The sequence below is a fragment of the Acanthochromis polyacanthus genome, chromosome 6 (assembly GCF_021347895.1).
Source record: "Acanthochromis polyacanthus isolate Apoly-LR-REF ecotype Palm Island chromosome 6, KAUST_Apoly_ChrSc, whole genome shotgun sequence".
In the NCBI taxonomy this organism is placed as follows: domain Eukaryota; kingdom Metazoa; phylum Chordata; class Actinopteri; family Pomacentridae; genus Acanthochromis; species Acanthochromis polyacanthus.
Window position 1 is genome coordinate 24,934,539 of NC_067118.1, and position 16,835 is coordinate 24,951,373.

Below are 16,835 nucleotides of genomic sequence, written 5' to 3' on the forward strand. Positions count from 1 at the left end.
GATAATTGCAAAAGACAACTTTTTTTTGCATTTTATATGTGAAGCCATCTTTGAATCATGTTAATTACAGTCTAGTTTCTAAAGATAAACAAAGATAGTAGACATACCAAACACATACAGCCTAGACACTGATAATAATACTACTAGTACATCAGAATCTCCATAATTAATAATACTGTAGGGTCTACCCACAATATATCTATTAGGTAAAGTTCCATTCTTAGCCATGTTAATACAGTTACAGTATCCCTAATATATGTTTTACTCAGGTAAAATCACCATAAATAACACTATATGGTTTTCAGCTCATAGTTACACTCGATAGGTTACTTTATTAACCTTGTAATGGACAATGATATAATAATTTTATCCCTTGTGCATTAATTGTAAGTACTAGAGAGGTCCTAAAGGAGAAAATGTCTTCATAGAAACACTTCCATAAAATATTTTATGTTATTATCATTTTCCTTTTTCACTGAGTTACATTTTTTCTAACTATAACTATTCATTATTTTATTAATTTAACCCTTCAAAAGCCAGTGTGTTAACATAATACTACTGTTTATGCAAAACAAGAAAAGAGCTTGTTTTGAAGCTTAGAATATGTCCTCCGCAGCAAAAAATGTAAAACACGCAACAATATTCCTTTTATTGCAGTAAGTAACAACATTCTAAATTTTAGGAATTGTTCGACCAATGACTCTCATTTACAGCTATCATTTCAAGAAGGCTTATTTGAGAGGTGTTAACTGCATTTCACCTTACTCTCCAAGCAGATGTTTTCCAAAGATGTGAAAATCAGAACCAAGGACAACACCCGATTTATGGAGCAGTGCCCTACCTGAGTACTTGTTGAAATGTGGTTTCACTTAAAGGGGAACTTCGGTTTTTTTCAACCTGGGGTCTGTTTCCATATGTAATTTCATACATGTGAGTGATGGAGAAATGAATTTTTGACATAGCTCCAGTATTTAGCCAGGCAGGCAGCTTAGCAGCTCAGCTAGCAGCTTAGCTAGCAAAAAGTATGGGGCAGCTGGCCCCCCTGCGTCAAAGTCCGCCCTAACGTGCTTTTTTTCCCCACACTGACCGGCTCGGATAGTCTCAACTAGTGTCCCACAACATACTAGAGATGAGAAGTGAACGAAAACCTCCACATTACTTGGTGATCGCTCTTTGTTGTGGTCTGTATCCAAATCTTGGGACGCTAGTAAGCAAATCTCGTTCCGAAATCGCGCGATAGCTCGCGTCAAAACCGGTGTTTCCCACAACATACTAGAGATGAGAAGCAAGTCAATAAGTCAAGTCAGGGTTACTGAACCTGGCCATGAGCATATTCACATGAAAAGGCCACCAGCTGCAAGGATTGGCAGTCCAACTGGCACCAGAGTGCCATATTTGTAATGAATGAAGATTTTAAGCACATAGTACAGACTAAAAGTAACACAGTTGCATCACAAAAGCAGAAGGAAAAACTTCCATAAACTGCAAATTGTGTGAAATAAATATGCTCATCTACATCTCTGTCCCTTTATGTATAAGTTGTTAAGCTGTAGGTTTCTTATTCAAGATTCAGTTTAAATATCATTATGCATCACAAGATTGCATAATGAAAAAATGCTGTCCCTTTATGCTAGTCATTAAAATGATACATTATTTAATGAATAAATAATCAAATAACAAAAAAGAAACCATTTTCATGGAGATGTGGAAAATGAATTCAGTAATGTCACATTCAAGGACATTATTTTGGCTTTTAGACAGTTTAAGTCTCAATATTCTTTTAGCTGCAGGTCTGACGATGCTAAACAATGAGTAAGTAAAATATAAATATATAAACATCACTTAATTTGAAAAACAGACTCAATGCAGGCCGACAAGTGCGAGGCTTTAGTGCTTTCATTACTTTCTGTTTTAGCATTATATCACTTTACAAAGACAAATAAATCAATTAAGTGAAGTCGCTTGCAGCTCAAAAAACTGTTACAGTTGTCTCACTGTCTCTGCACCAAGCTGCACTGGTTTTTATAGGAATGACAATGCCATTTTTAAAGAAAAGTGATCGGTCAGGAGGTGGTGTTTAATACACGCTGATCTCTTGTCTGATACTATACATGCTCTGGAGAAGGTTAGGAGTTCAGCAAAGGTCCTGAAACCCCAGTGTTAACCTGAAATTACCTGTATAACTTTAAATCCTGCGTTGTAGTACAGACCTGTAGGTTTCACTGTTGGCATCACCAACCTGCCACTGGGCTGAAGCAATACTGTGTTAAATGGTTGCTTAATGTTACGAATAGGTGCCAGTTTTCCTCAGGCTTTTTGGGCGATAAAGTAATTGGTCTGTTCAGTCATTTTACCGAACAGATCAAGAGGCTAAGTAGGAAATTACAGTCATGAATATAGAGAAAGTGCCACTTCATTGTTATAAAATAGCTGAGAGTAAGTTTTACTACTGTAGTGTCCACAGCCAACTTCCCGTTAGATAAATCATCTACTACTACAGCTGTTGTAGCTGATGATATGTAGTGAACTAAGTTGTTTTGTCTGATAAAATAATTGTGATTCATCGCGAATGATCAATACAAACAATAGAATGAAATAAAAATCAGAGTGGATGGCTAGTTCACGTCTCTGAGTTATCATCCAATGTTTCTTTGGTTATAGGACTGGAAAACCACAAAAATTGAAAACAGATGAGCATTAGAACTTTTTTTTCCTTCTTCCGCCCATAAATCATCTGTTGAGCCCTCAGATTTATCTGCTGTCCGTGTATAAAATTGGATAAAAAAAACCCTCAAACTTGCTGCAGGACTTTTACTTGCAATGAAGTATTTTTACATTTCTGTCGTGGTACTTTTACTGAAGTATTTGATCTGAATACTTAAATACTGATGCTAAATACCCCATTACTGATTAATGTTGCAGCTGGTTCTTGAATACAGCTTTTTCATTATAGTTTAATTAGCCAAACAGCCCATTTTTTTATAATAATTGCTTTCATTCTTCTTGATCTGTTCAGTTGTGTTGCCTATTGTGCATTTCTATTAAAAACAATTTAAGTTATCTTTGGAACAATGCAGTGTTTGCAAATGAGTTTGTATTGATGAGACAAGCTCATATTTCAAACTGTGATCTTGAAATTAAGAAATCCCACCAGTCCTCCATCATGTCTTGGAGTGTTGGCATTTCTCTCTTATTTTGTAATTAAAACTAAAACCAGGCACATCAACATAGTCCTTCTCCCACTGGCACAACTTGGAAAATATGTATTCGCTTCAAGGGGTAGTTGTGCAAAGAAATAATCATATTGTACAACTATGAATATAATATCTATAAATATAATACATTTTACTCCTGGTTTGAAGTGTTTCAATCAATCTGCTCTGCTTGTGCCTGAATAATGAAATTGTCACAGAAAAAAGGACATGAAACCGACCTTTCACATTCATACTATTCCTGTATCTGGTAATAAATTCAACCATCAGGTCCTCTCGATCACTTTGCACCAATTTTAACCAGCAGAAACCTTCACGGGGAATATCCACTCATGCCACCGCAATGTTTAATTCAATAAACTGCTTAAAATTCAGTCCACGGAGGACACATGTGCATCTATCTACCTTTGCTACTCATCGCTCACAGAGTGATAATGAGGAGAGAAAAAAGACGAGATGGCCTGGAATGTAAAATAAAGCGCAGAATAGCCTTTGCAGTACAATTAGCAGTGCCCTGCTGCTGAACTCTCTCTGGCTTCACCGTGTCCCTCAGGCAGCAGGGATGTGGGAGCTGCTGATGGACACCTTCCACAGAGGTGCCATTAACCAAACGCTGCTAAATTAGGTGCTCAAGGAGGGTTTTCTAACAGCTGATAGTGACATTTACACTCCCTCTATCAGATTAAGTAATTAAATTTTGATTGTGACACTTGGTTATCGTTCTCACATCAAATGAGGATGTTCTGGAAGCCTTTAACCTCAATATATTCTTGTAAGACACAGTTTTAGGGAAAGTGACATTTTTTGTAAATGTCACATACAGGAGATTCAAGGTGTTTAATAGATTCTCTCCGAAATCCACTCTGGTGTTAATGTCATTTTTGGTCTTCTGACAGCAATATCTGGCGCTTTGCCTGCTAAATGTTTCACTGTGTTTCACCAGCTGGTGGTTATCTTTCTCTGTTGTTTGGTGGTGAGGAGGCGGTGGGCACTGCAGCTTTAATTTTACACATTTCTGACACCACCTTACTGAATGCAAGTAAATCAATCACAGCGGAAAAATAAGTCAAGGTCATTCCAAGATTTGACCATTACTTTGTGTGTTTTCTTTTCATTTCCTGTAGCAAAGTGAGAGATGAGGAAATCTTCAGTTCTGAAGAGAAGCTGGTGTGTTTTTTTTTCATATTATCATACACAAAGGTCATTCAAAGTGTTTTAAATGCAAAAAATTAAACATGCAAAAAATGCATGCAAAATGCAAAACATGCAGAACATTAATTAAATTAAACAAATAAAAACAGTACAGACAAGATGAATAAAGTGCAAAACAGAGTGACAAAAAACAGCAGAAAAATACAAAAGATCAAAAGAATAAAGAACAGTCAGTTCAGCTGACCTCAGAAAATGAAGGAGGCCCCTTGGATGAGAGACCAAACCTAAAAAAAAATAAGAAAAAAAAACTCTAGTTGTGTTCTACTGCTCTGAGGATTACCAAGGCCAGGGTGACTGAGAATCTACATTGACACAGGGCATCCATCCACCCCTCCATCATCGAAACACCGCTTATTCTTCACTAGGGTCGCGGGGGGTGCTGGAGCCTATCCCAGCTCACTTAGGGCGAAGGCAAGGGACACCCTGGACAGGTCGCCAGTCTGTCGCAGGGCTACATATACAGACAAACACTCACATTCACACCTACGGGCAATTTAGAATAATCAATTAGCCTCAGCATATTTTTTGGCCTGTGGGAGGAAGCCGGAGTACCCGGAGAAAACTCACGCATGCACAGGGAGAACATGCACACTCCATGCAGAAAGATCCCGCGAAAGCCGGAACGCAAACCGGGGACCTTCTTGCTGCAAGGCGAAATTGCTAACCACTATGCCAGTGTACAGCCCGGACACAAGGCATACTAAAAAGAAAAAAAATGGAAATACACTTCTTACATCACTAGATGGCGACATCCTATAGTTTTCTAACAGTCTATGGTTTATCTACATCTGTTGACCAATAGCTTCTGAGGACTAAAATAATTTCCCCATTCTGGGGATCCCTCACCAGAAGAACATACACTTCAAGGGCTCATGTGTCAGCAGTAGTACCATCAGATTACACCAGTTTACATATGACTGTGGCATCTTAAAGCAGCAGCTAAAGCATTAATATGAGGTTAGTTTTACCTGTAGCCATGCTTCCATAAGATATTTTTTTATTTATATATTTTGCATAATAAAATATCACATCAGAAAAAAGTTCATGGGAACTGCAAAATTCAAGAAAAATATCCCAAATTTTAAAAAGCTTGATGTGACTTTTGATTAAAACATCTGTAATAAACAACGTCTGACAATGAAAATGTTTAACTCACAAAACCGAACAGCTGTTTCTGATTCTGTTGTTGTCTGGACAGAAGACTTCCCTCTATTTTTCTTTGGTACATGACCAAAGTTTTGTTTGTTTATTCTTTGTGGTTAACAAAGAAGTGTGTGTGTTTGTGTGTGTGTGTGTGTGTGTGTGTGTGTGTGTGTGTGTGTGTGTGTGTGTGTGTGTGTGTGTGTGTGTGTGTGTGTGTGTGTGTGTGTGTGTGTGTGAATCACTTTAGAAGTTAATTTTAAGTTCACATTAGTCCCATAGCTGTCATAACACTTACATCTGGCAGTCGTGTGTAAACATTTAGTATCTATACAAGTGTTGTGATTTTGTGGCGCATAAATTTGGACGAACTCAAACAGCTTTGACCATCGTAATTTTGATGGCATTTGAACTGACAAATGTCACAGTACGTCACTGGAAACTGTATTCTGTCATTTAGCCTGAAGTTAAGGGTACATGATGTTATTTTTGTGACATGTAATTTCAAAGCTGCTGTACTTTAAAAGTACATTGGTAAGATGAGTCAGGTGTGTCGTAATTTGTTGCTCACTACTGCGTGTGGACAATAATGTGTATACCAGCAAGCTGATATTAGTTTAGTTTTTTAGCTCCACAAAAGCTACATCCAGCATATCTATACTACACTGATAATTGACACAGTGATGTGTAAATTTTCCACCTAACAAACTTTTAGGTTAACAATTTTTTACGTTTTTAGAAACTTTTCATGCAGTAAAGAGTGATACATTTTGTGACTGCCAATGTGGACATTTAGTCTCTTAGTTTTGCTTTTTAGCCATTGAAATATAAACTCATATCTTAGTATTTTAGTTAATTTGCTACACACTGTGTGTCAGATGAATTGTGATCTGTTGCTTTCTAATGTAGGTCATATTGTACATTAGCAAGCTAATGTTAGCTTAGACCCATTAGCCGCACACAAGCTATACTTGGCATATCTGTGCATGCACTAGATGAATTTGTATTTAAAGTTAGCTATGTGTAAATTTGCCATTTGATAAACACTTGAGTTAACTAATTTGCAAAGTTTTCAAAAACTTTTCTGCTGAAAAGAGTGATAAATGTCTAAATACAGCCTTTTGGCAAATGAACATGCTAAGTTCTGCCTGAATGAGCACTCTGCTCAATTTCTTGTTAAAGTTGTAATGGTGATTCTCTAAGTTGGACTGAATAACATTTTTGTTTCACTTTCAACATGACACAAGTGCCGTTACAACCAGTCACAATAACCAATAGACACACACATCCACGTTTCAGTAGCAATATTGACTCAAAAGCATCACAGGGAGCAGAAGACAGTTTGTGTGCCACAGAGCATGGTCGCTCTATATTGTCAAATCTATTAGCCTAAAAACGGAAGTGTCCAAAAAACACAACTTTACTGAAATGCACTGCATTATTTTGCCCTATAATATGTTGAGGAGTTAAAGTTTAGTTTGTCGCTTCCAGTGGGTTGTGTGTCTTTCATCTGAGTTGATTAAATACCTGCAGCACAGGCAGCAGGATGTAATTATGTGTTTTGTATTACAATAGATTCCTATGTTTACCTTAAAAAAATGCCAAGATGGAGCATCGATGCACTATTCAAGTATAGTCAGCCTACTTTACTGTAGTCATGAAATTATTTTTCCGTGCACAAATATTGATTTTTATCCATCCATCCATGCATCCATCCATCCATCTACAATACATTTTTGCCAGTTCAGTTAAATGTGAGCTCTGCATCAAATATTCTGTGAGCCAGCTGCAGTTTTGCCAAGTACATTCTAAGATTTCTGCTTGAATTTACTAAAATTAGCCACTTAGTAAACAGTTATTCCAAACAGCCAGGGGAACTAGCTAATTTTTCTCATCCGAGTGCTGTTTTTGTGATTGATTTTTAAGTTTTCAAGATTTTCAAGTGACTCATGCAAATTTATTTAGCATTAATTTAGTTGAAGGTACTTGTGGAGAAAGTACTGTGATGAATTCTTGTGCAAAAATATTTTCAGCAACAGTATTTTCGTTGAAAAACAAAAAACAACAAAAAAAAACTCAGTTTGATTGTATTAAAAATCTCCATTGTTCAGACTGTTTGATGTAGTTCATGGACGGTGCCCTAAAGTGCTTTATCTTGTAAAAATTTGAAAGTGAGCATCATTCATGAATTTATGCATTAGCAAAAAATGGATTGATGTAAATTATACAAGTAGGCCAATAACTTTAGTTACCACCGAATACTGTGTTAAGCTGATTTTCAAGAGCATAATTCATCCTGCGTCAATCAGTCAGTAAATTAGATAGATTCCATATTTTTTCTTGCTGTGGTTAAAAGCGGGCAAACCTTCAGTGTATAAAAACCCCTCATGGTGCAGCAGTAAACAGATAGTAATTACGTCCATAATGCTAATGCTTTTTGAATGTTTGTTGTTGTGACGTTCTGCTGCATATTTAAGGGCACAGCACAATCGCCGTGTAAATTATTGATATGACAGACTGCAGCTTTGAATGTCGATAAACCTCCCTGGAGAGAGGAAAGTGAACAAACCCCCGATACAAAAGTTGGATGAATAATGGAGACAGATGGGTGGCTGGAGAGAAGTGAGGTGGAATAACACAAGCAAGAGGAGATGACACACAATAGGAAATTAAACACAGGGGGCTGCTGATTAAGGGAGAAAACTGCAGCAGAATGTGTGTTTAAAACAAATCTAGCACTTGCATGTACTTTTTTTTTTTTTTTTTTTTGCATATTGCACCTGAACACAAAACACATGATAATAACTACCTCCTTTTGTTGTGATACAATATCAAAGGTCAAGATGTGCTGTGGTTAATTGAATTCCAAATTTATTGTTGCGCAGTGGTGCCTCTCCACAGGGTGGCAGCTTTGAAGGGCTCGATAATAACACACCCCGGGCTTGTTGAATACGTTTGTGTGTTATTTGTGGGTGAGAGTGTCAGAGGGAAGCAAAACATTAGGTAGCAGCATAAAATATTGAACAAACCCATCTTTATTGTACTCTTCCAGAGGACGGTGCTACAGCTGGCTCAGCAAACTCTTCCCTGGACAAATAAAGGTTCCATATACATTTTTTTTAAATCCATTATTGTTCGCGCATTCAAATTTTTATTACTATTTATTATTTTTAGTTGCTGGGTTATTTATGACCGTCTGCAAGCTGTGCAGAAAGCACCTGAGAGCAGATTTACATTATCTAAGATGCAGAATATCTGCACTCAGCACGCAGTGGCAGTTTAACTTGTACTGGAACCTCACCATCTGTTTATTTATGCTCAATAATTAGGCTGATTTACATGGAGAAAGAGGTGGATCCCAGAGCAACAACAGTCCTTGGACCTTCCTGAGGCAAAACATGAATTCTTTGTTTGATGTGTGCAACTCGCAGTCTGCTTTAAAGATTTCCTCGACGCCAGAGTTTGTGTTTATTTGCAGTCGCCGTAATGTTTATTATGTAGTGAAGGAGACCTCCAGCGCCAAAGTGATCCACATCCTATTTGTTGTTCCACGTTGCAGCAGCCCAGCTACTCTGTTCATGCTGTCAACCGTGCCATAAAGAGCATCTTTCAATCAGGCATCAGTGTGTGTTCGTGTGCCAGCACGGACTGCAAATCCCCTGTCAAAGGTTCCGTCGTCACTATTATTCCCATGGCTCACATGTAATACGGGGTTAATGCCAAATTACACATGGAGGCCGCCTCCATGTTCTTCTCCTTTAAGTCACTGATTACATGCAGCGGTGCGATTACAACAACGCTGGAACATTATATCAACACATTCGTGGTCCTTCTGCTGCTAGTCTCGATCATTACCGGATGTCATCTCCCTGGTTCCTGAGCAATTCTGCACACTGGATTGCAGAAGAAAACAAAATTGCAAAACATAATCATAAAAACTGTCAGTCGTCAGTGTTGAGATTGAATTGCGGATGATTGAATTGTGGGTTTTTTTGTGTCTGGTTACCGTAAATTGCACTGTACAGGGAAGGAACTCATGAAGATGCACATTTTCTACAGTTAGTCAACAGTCTCGTTGTTGCTGTGCTTGCAATTGCATATTATTGTCTGTCTTATATATGTAAGATGTTTTCTTTTTCCTTTTTTGCATTCACTGGGAGCAAAACACTTTAGCGTCGTTTTATTGTGATTAATAATTTCAGAAGGCACGGTTGTCTGCTTGCCCGCTGCTCACTGCCTACATGATGATCTGAAGTCTAATCCATGCTGCTGATGACTCAGACTCATCATGTAGATAGAAGCTCTGCTGGCACATCTGCATTTTCTGAGTTCACAGTAAAAAATAAATATAGTTGGAATTTGCAAAACCATCTCTGTTCTCTGTGCACTTGCAGTAAAATTTTCTGACTGGTTTTCAGATTGAAAATGACCGTGATAGTTTATGCTGCCATTACAGAGACCATCAAAGCACCTAAATGGAAGATCGGAATCCATTTATCGCACTGAAAAATATATTGTTTTGAAATTCCTCGACAGCGTTTTTCCAAGACATCAGCGGAATGTTTCTGAGCTTTCATTCATCATCATACCAGTCCTTTCTTTCACACGGTGCGCAAACTGCAGAGGACTCCCCGCATATCCATCTGCTAGCTTAGTTCGCCTCCAAACACGACACAATTAATCACGCTGTCACACTATCTATGCATGAGTGCTACATGGCCCAGGGTCACCAGGCGAAGAGTGACACAGTCAAACAACATGGCAGAGGATGCTAACAACTCTCTAATGTGCAAAAACTGATTTTCATTATCTCTGTGACCATGCAAGACTTTATGTGTGAGAGTGCTGGATTATGCATTAGTCATCTAGCCTTGCATAATTATTTCATACACTCAAAGTCCACTTTAATCAGTCAGCCAGTTTTCTTCCAACATGTCATGCTCTTTCAGTGGGCCGGGCGGAAAAAACCCTCACTAGCCTGGATAAAGAGGATTTTTCAACCCGACCACTCCTTCTAACTGCTCATTACATGCAGTTAATTTGGGCTCCGTGACTCATATGATTCATATCATTAATGTGAACGAACTGCCCTAATCCAACAACGTGTTAAGCAGAAATTCAATAAGTCAAAGTGTTATAACAGGAAGAGAGCAGCACAGATGTGGTGACGCTCCAGCACTGCGGCAGAGTGACTGAAAGAAATAATTGGATAATGCTATATTTGGCTCTACAGTATGTTTGTGTATTCCAATCCTCAGCCTTATTTAATTCGTCCTGAGTACACGACTGATCGCTCACCAGCTCCCTCCCAAATCATCTCCAGATTTAGGGTGCCGGCTAAATGAACAGTTAATAACGAAAAAGTGAGATTCCCTCATTTCTCAGCCCGCTGCCGCCCTCACTGCTGCGTTCAGAGGAAGCGACACCACCACAGCAGCGTCCCTGCTGACAAAACTGTTCATTTTGGTACTGTGTGTGGAAAATAATAAGACATTAAACCCTGGGAGGGCTGGGGAGCCGCATGTTGCTTGCAGCCTGTCTTTCGAAGAGCGGCTTTGCCTCCTTCTCACCAAAGGCGCTTACATTTGGGGGCTCCTGCCTCCTGCCACATATCTGAGGCAGCTGTGTTATTATGGATGGAGATTACTGAGTGCTGGTGGGCAGAAGAAGACCTCAACTGATTATTAGGGAAACAAAGAGTGCTGCTTGCTTAGGGTGGCCTGCTTGAGTGCAATTATTCTACACTCTAAAAAATCCTCTCAAAAAAATATTCAAGGGGCTGCAGGGTTTCTCACAAACCGGTCCAATATCAGATTTCAAGAGAAAATAGAACCTTTTATGATTAAGAGGTTCTTTGAATGTGCCGGGGCAGTTGCTTGTAAGTCATTGGAGCCGAAATAAAACTGGAAATTTCATTCCACAAATAAGAAAACCTCATTCAAGATCTGCTTACATTTGTAACTATGCTAATGACTAAAATTATAACGATGGAAAAGAGTCTTTTTGAGCAGCATGTTTCATCCCAATGTAAGATTTTTGAGACTATTGACTGATTTTGTTGCAAATTTGCAGTGAAAATTAAGAAATTCTATCTTTCCATGATTCTTCCAAGTGGTAACCCAAACACTATTCTGCAGTGGACCACACAATGCAAAAGCAAACCTGAAAGCTAGAAACTTTTTTGGCTTGTGTGCCATGCCAGCAAATTCCATTCAACAGCGCTGTCTTTGGTTTCCGGCATCCACTTTCCTTAATAGATCCATTTTCAAAACCCTCGGCCCTGCTCACTCATCCAGAAAGCTGTTGCTTTCTTGTGCAATTTAACAGTTATAGGGTAATTTTAACGGGATAATGAAGCAAAACTGTAGCAATTTTAAAAAACATAAGCATCAAAGACTCTCAAAAAACTTTGTATTGTACGGAAACCCAGGGAAACTTTAGGCAAAGCTTAAAAACACAGCAGAAATGGTATTGAGGAAGGTTTTGCTGTGAGGGTTATTTTGGCACACTAATGTTTTCATAGCAAACTAATAATTTCTGAGAATGATCATGGAAATATACTAACATAGTAACCTGTAGTTAGCATGGCTGCCTTTTTTTTGGCTGAAATATCTCCCACAAAAAATCTCATTTTCTTGCAAGCAGGTTTGTTGAGCTTTTGACTTTCATGGTTATATGCAAATTAGATTTGTGGCAAACATTTGGTGGACTTCTGGCCAGCTTTTTCTGTTAGCTACATCCACTTTATGCTTCAGATGGTCACAGAAAGGCTGTAGTCATCCGATACTGTGTGAGAAGCCAGGTACTTGCTAAACAGGTCACCAGTCCATCGCAAAGCCAAACACAGAGACACATTCAACCATTCACACTCACATTCACACCAATGGTCACTTTAGAATCACTTTTTACTCCACCATGCACATGTTTGGACTGCGGAAGGAAACCAGGGCATCAATAAAGCAAACAATAAAAACTACATAAACATGAATTTACCATAAATCAATTAGCATACGAAAGTCTGACGCAGCTGCAAGACTGTCAAGCGTTAACTAATCTAATGGCAAATGACAAGTTTGCCAGAAGTGGCAGATTTATTATGAGAAGGTTACTCGAGGTTTAGCAAAAGCAAACTGTGGTTGAAACTACCGGTGAACATGTTTGCTATTAAAATTCTCATTACTGCCAGAATGTTTGTCACTCTTGGCCAACACAAGCATTGTGACAAGTTTTTCTGTCAAACTTTGCTTATTATTATTATAAATAATAAGGGCAGTCAGCTTCGATTTTTATTGAAACCAACGAATCTAAGAGAAAGTTTTGCTCTCACATTCCTTTAAATTAGACATTTCATTTTACTTTCTTTAGCAACACAAGACGTGTGAATTCACTGGAGCTCTAATGTATTATTTAAATGACAGTTGAGACTAAATGTTAGCCAGTCAAATATCGACCGAAAACTTCAAAGTTCATGAAATTTTAACAGAATTTAAATAAACTATTTGTGTTGCCCGGCAGCATATATTGAGTAAGGTAAGAACAATGTTAACAGTTTTTTTTTTCTCATTTAGCACGATAAGACCAATGTGCTAAGATTAGCTATACCTAAAAGATGCAGCATGTGTGCATTAGAAGTACAACTTTGTTTTAAATGACATGTTTTTGACAGTACTTGTTGAAAACACCCCATCTGTGAAATTATAGTCTATCATTTCAGTTAACAGACATTTCTAAGTTTTAATCTTGTGTCTTCCCAGCGTGCTGTTGTAATTATGTGCCCATAAACAAACCAAAAATGGCATAATTTACGATGACGGAGTGATATCAAAAACAAAAGTGTCTTTCCATTACTTTGAAAGACGTCCAAGGCAGCTATGAAAGTTGCTGAACCCTTTTGCTCCTTATGTGATTATTTTCTGCTTTCCACACTTTGAAAATTGAAACTGAAAGTGTTCTCAATTGCTGAGACAACAGTCATGGCCGTGCTTATCTACACAGAAACAAATCTCACGCTGCTGCTCCACAGCCAAACATCTTATCATTCTGCCTGGATGATTTCATGCCCTGGGAAGCTGAGGTGAGGGGGAATATATCAGGTAAGAAGGGACAGTAGGAACTCTGAGGCTGGAGCGCCTCCTGAACACAGAAACTGATGTGCTCTGGCCACATTTGCACACAGGTAGATGTTCTTTTTATTGCTCTGAGGGCTGTTGCAGCTCTAAATTGCTCGTACAGCCATTTAGTACATACTTCAAAGAATCCAAGAGCTATTTGATTCACCTACTTAGACACAATGTGAGCAGTGAAAATTATAGTTAGATTTGCCAAGAGGGAGAATTCTACCAAAAACCTCTTTGTTTTAAATCAGTAACATTTACTGATCATTAATTTATTAAGTAATTAAGCGACGACTGTTGCCTAGAGTATGAGACAGCGCTGCTTAATGCTCCTGATGCATTCCTAATCAAATATTGAAGGTTTCCTTTTGCTCGTATAACCTCTTGTTTTTAATTTCTTAAGCCTGCATGCACCTCTGGGTTCAGTTGCCGTGGCGACTAGATCACATTTCCTCCTGCGGAATGAAAACAAGCTCATTTAGTTTGTCATCTCCGGTGCTCTGTGTTCCTGCACCTGCTCAATACAAGGATATGAGTGTCTTAAATTACCAACACACCTATCAGACCATAAATAACTAGCCGCGGGCAGGAGATCCCTGAGGTGGGCTTTTCGGGGCTTATAAAGAAGAAGAAGTGTCCATATCAACAGCCACACTCGTAGTAGGAAGAATTTGTAGACAATCAGTGCTTACAAAAGGTGTAAGTGCACGTACACTGAGACATTTTGTATCCCGTAGTTATGCATTTTCAGAAATTCTGGATTTATCAGCAAGGGAAAACACATACACGCCATTATTAGAGTAATTTCTAACCAGGTGATTGAACTTTTACATTGAAAAACATATTCAATATTTTAATACATCTTCAAACATGCCTGCAGGGACTCTTGAACAGAAATAAGCTGGAGGATTTCATTACTAAAATCTGGCTATTTGCTTTGAAGAAAAACCCAGCAGAACATGACAGAATACCCAGAGGAAAGGGAAATTCAAATTACAGTAGGATCTCTTCTTTGTCCAGTTTATTTCTCCCAGGTATACCTGAGCTCAGTTTAACATCAATATGAGATTTTGACCATTTTCCTCGAACTTTTTAATTTCAGCTTCTGAGAAATAACCTTACTCTCGGCCCATTTAATTTAAGATCGTAAATGTTGTGTGTTTTTTTTCCCTCTCACTGCACTAATTGTTATTTTTCTTAAATATTCAGCTCTGGAGCTAACAGCAAGATCCAAGAGAAAACTTGATTGGCTGATAAACAAGTCTGCACAACAAGAGAAATGTTTCAGATTAAATCCAAACCTCAGCCTCATATATTTTATCTGCTCTCAGAGATGTTTCACTTCTAGGATTCAGAGAAAAAGTGCGATCAGAGAGTTCCAAGACCATGCCTATAAAAATAAGAAACTGTGCCTGATTTAACAGTCTCAGAGCGGTCTCATGTCACCTTCAACTTGAATTTCATTTTGAGGGACAGCAAGAAGTCACAGGGAGCCAAATCTGGTGAGCAGGGTATTTGGGGAGCCATGATTATGTTGTTGTGGCCAAAAAAACACTGTCGTGACCATGAGCACAGCACAGCTGGAGCAACCACATGTCATCATGCCTCAGTTCAGATCGTTTGTTCAGTATGTTCTCCCTTAGACACAGAGTGGAATTACACTAGAACCGTGCCCTGGTAGTTTGATTCTGAGGCATGCATTCCTAGAGTACAACGACATGAATATTGAAGAAAACAATGAGAATGTTCGCTGTGTGCTCCTGACCAGACTTGCATTGTTATTAGTACATGCAAAAGTTTTGGAATCATAGATATCATATTAAAACTGTTCTTCACTCAATTTCCCATTTCAACACATTTTCTCACTAAGAGGCAGTTAAAAGGTATTCAATATAAGCTCTATATACCTACACAAATATACTATGAACAGTGCTTATCTTTGACCTGTTAAACTCTATTAACCACGCCTGGTGTACACGTCAGTGGGGTTACTGCATTCGCTTCGGTATCTGGCTGGCTGGGTAAGTATGTGTGTATGTCCGTTCAGATATCTCTGCTAGTGCTGAAGTCAGGATAATCAAACTTGGCACTGAAGATCGGTCTAAGGTCCCCTGCTCAGTTGTGGAGTTAGAGGTCAGCAGATCAAGGTCAAGTTCACAGGGGTCACTAAAAGCAACATGTGTGACGGTAGGGGCTGCACAGTGGCAGCCACTAGATGGCGTGGTTCTGCCATCTACTGAGGGCTTGTCAAGTTGCTTTTACAATAAGTCCACCATTTAACTGCAGCTCTTTCATTGTGAAAACTGCAGTTTCGTCTCTTGGTGTTAGCCTCAGAGCCACCTCTAATCGGCAGAAATGACCCTTGAGGTTGGATCATCCCAGCTGCTGACTGACACTAAGCTTCATGAACAAGTTGCAAATGTAGTCACGAGAACATGTAGAGCAAGTACCGCTACTGACAATGCTTATGCATTTAGCACATGCATGTCATGTTCCATGCATGCACACCATGAGTATGCTTCTTCTTTCCTCATCTAATCCCTGATCTTTATGATCGCATTTCGTATAATCTTCAGTGTCTCATTGATTTCTCGCAAATAATGGTATAGGGGTTAGTTATGTTAGGCTATATGGTGAATTTTTATGTTGTTGATGGTGATATTAGAGTGTATGTGACTGCTACTAAACAAGCATGCCGAGAGAGCAGAAAAAAATGAGATTTGTTTCACTGTAGTCTAAATTTAACCCAACAGGGTCGACACCTGCACAGCAGCATTTCAGGGGTGCTCAAAAGTACTTACCCTGGAGTAGGTACTTTGCCATCCAACAATAATAGCCCTGAAAGAGGTTCTTCTTGCAGTTGGAACATGCACACATGTTCGGCCCGTGCTACCTGCAGGGTAGAAATAGACTTTATCTTAATGTAGCATACTATCATGCTAACATTATTTAGCATCAGATACAAAGTATAGTTGCTAATTATTGGACAAATTAAAACCCTGACTCATGATTGTGCTAGATCAAACTATCACTTCAGCCTTTACAATTCATCCTGTGGAGAACATGGATATCTTTACCAAATATTATGACAACGGATCCACAAGATGTCAGAACATTTCCCTTAAAATCACAAACATGCTGGGCCACATACTGTATA

The 16,835-nt window shown here is 38.7% G+C and overlaps 1 protein-coding gene and 1 long non-coding RNA gene across 2 annotated transcripts in view; both read right to left on the reverse strand.

Moving 5' to 3' along the window:
* Positions 1-16,835, reverse strand: part of c1qtnf12 (C1q and TNF related 12) — a 208,054-nt gene that overhangs the window by 25,771 nt on the left and 165,448 nt on the right. The window lies entirely within an intron of this gene.
* The window catches only part of LOC127534537 (uncharacterized), a 46,382-nt gene that overhangs the window by 22,028 nt on the left and 7,519 nt on the right, over positions 1-16,835 (reverse strand). The gene's annotated exons all lie outside the window — the stretch shown is intronic.